The 2,500-nt window shown below is 32.8% G+C and overlaps 1 protein-coding gene across 1 annotated transcript in view; it reads left to right on the top strand.

The window, feature by feature from the left end:
- LOC125046879 (PE-PGRS family protein PE_PGRS16-like) overlaps positions 1 to 2,500 on the top strand; it is a 19,450-nt gene that overhangs the window by 5,415 nt on the left and 11,535 nt on the right. The gene's annotated exons all lie outside the window — the stretch shown is intronic.

The raw sequence follows: 2,500 nt of genomic DNA on the forward strand, positions 1-2,500 counted from the left end.
ATTCTACGCTCATAACAGTATCGCTTTTTTATGTGTGTATGTGTGCGTGTGTGTGCGTGCGTGTGTGTTTGCGTGTGTTTGTATGTCTCCGTGTGCGTGTATACGCGCGCGCGTTTGTGTTTGTTTGCGTGTGTGTGTGTGCGTGTGTTTATATATATATGTATATGTGTGTGTGTGTGTTTGTTTGCGTGTGTGTATGCGTGTGTTTATATATATGTGTGTGTGTGTGTGTGCGTGTGTTTATATATATATATATATATATGTATGTGTGTTTGTGTGTGTGTGTGTGTGTGTGTGCGTGCGTGTATTTGTGTGTGCGTGTTGTGTATTTGTGTTTGTGTGTGTTTATTATTTATTTCGTTTTGGTTGTCTACTTTTCTGTTTGTTTCATAATTTCTTTGGCATACTTGTCATGGTACTACTACATTATTATTGTTGTTGTTGTGGTAATCGTTATCATTAGCATTTGTTTATTTGCCTATTTATCATTTATTGCAATATATTATAGTACTTTGACAAACAGTTAGGTGTAAAAAGGAAAACACCCACAGTAAGAAATGAAAATAATTCGTGATGTTTCGAAACTTCCCGAGTTTCTCTTCATATAAAAATAAACCGAAATGGATACCATTTCGGCTGATTCGTCTGAAGAAGAACTTGAAAAGAGTTCGTAACGTTACGAATGATTTTCATTTCTTACTGTGGCTGTTTTCCTTTCCATTATCGTACTTTGTATATGTGACTGACTTTGAGGGTCTGTTGAGAAATAATTTATTTTTTCGAGTGCCGTAAAAGGGTTTTATCTGTTATGGCTCTGTGTGTTTATCTGGTTTCTTTCCATTTTGAAGCTTGACGTCGAAAATTGGCAGAGAAGATTAATTTTGAACATAAAAATTGTCCAGATTTAGAACATTGCGTTAGATGAAGGGGAGAGAGAATTCAGTGTTGAGTCAATATTTTCTGGAACGTGATGGTCTAGTGACCTGAAGAGCTGCAAGATATTATCACGGTTGCAACAATCGAGCAGCATCGCAATCACAAAGTCCCCATCTTTTTCGCGACCCCATTGCTAGTTACTAAGTGCAAAAATCTATACTGGGACTTTAGTGTGTGTGTGTTATTCAAACTGCAATGTTTGTAGTACCCTATTTTTTTCTTACACCATTGCACTATATTATGCAATAGTAATAAGCAGTGATCTTACAGCTACGTATATAGCATAAAAGCAGCTGTAAATGCAATCCCCGATAGTATTACTGTTTCGTTCAATATTATATCAAGTGTCTCAGTAAAAAAAGGCCAACGAGATCCACAACCTATGCAAATCAAATGTTTGTTTTGCATAGCCGTATATGGTTACTGACATTCTATACATATGCAGGAAGAAAAATTGTCAATAGCGGGACCTACAGTTACTTTCTTTTTTTCGTTGGATTGCTTGTTATCATACTGTCGTATTGGTACTGCTGTTTTAATGGTAATTATTACCATCATCGGGAGTATTAGTTTCATATGATCTTGAAAGTAATGTTGATATCAGCTTTGATAATGCATTCAGGATAATGATTGTAATCCCAACAATATCAGCAGTAATAACAACAACGGCAAGAATGATACTGACTGTAGCAATAATAGTATTATTACAAATCGTGATAATGGTGATGAAAATTTTCATTACTTTGTTGCTGCTACTGTTATTGTTGTTAGTATCATTATCATCTTTGTTTTTGTTATTTTCAAAATAACAATTGATATTATTTTTTTTTACTATTATCATTATTATTACTATCATTATTATTTTTATTATTACTATCATTATTATTTTTATTATTGCCATTATTATCATAATCATTATTATTATCCTTTTTATTATTATTACTATTATTATTATTATCATTATCAATATCGTTATCATTATTATTATTATCATTATCATTATCATTATCATCATCATCATCATCATCATTATCAGCATCATTACTATCATTATTATAATTACAATTATCAATATCATTATTATTATTATTGTTACTATCATTATCATCATCGTCATTACTGTTGTTATTAGTAGTAGTAATAGTAGTTTGTACTAGTTGTAGTATTACAACTACTGCTAATGCAGTATCACTACTAGTAACAGTGCTACAACTATTGTCATTACCTTTATTATCACCATTACCAGCATTTTATTGCTGTTATTATTACTACTTCTACAACAACAACTACAGCAATCGTTAACATTAACATCATCACCATTAATATCAATCAGAATATCAGAATGATCAATAATTTGGATCCCCGTCATAAACGCCTTTATCATCATCTTCATTCGCATCACAATCACCATCACTTACCAGCGCAGCTAAGACATCAAACCGGAAACATCTTGTGGCATGTCAGGCGAGCGCACACTATTATCAGTAAGAATATGTGCTGAATTACTGCGTTTGTGCGTGTCTTTCGTCAGTTCTAACTTCGAACCTTTAGAATGGTACTCTGT

Source organism: Penaeus chinensis, chromosome 39 (assembly GCF_019202785.1).
Source record: "Penaeus chinensis breed Huanghai No. 1 chromosome 39, ASM1920278v2, whole genome shotgun sequence".
NCBI classification, from domain to species: domain Eukaryota; kingdom Metazoa; phylum Arthropoda; class Malacostraca; order Decapoda; family Penaeidae; genus Penaeus; species Penaeus chinensis.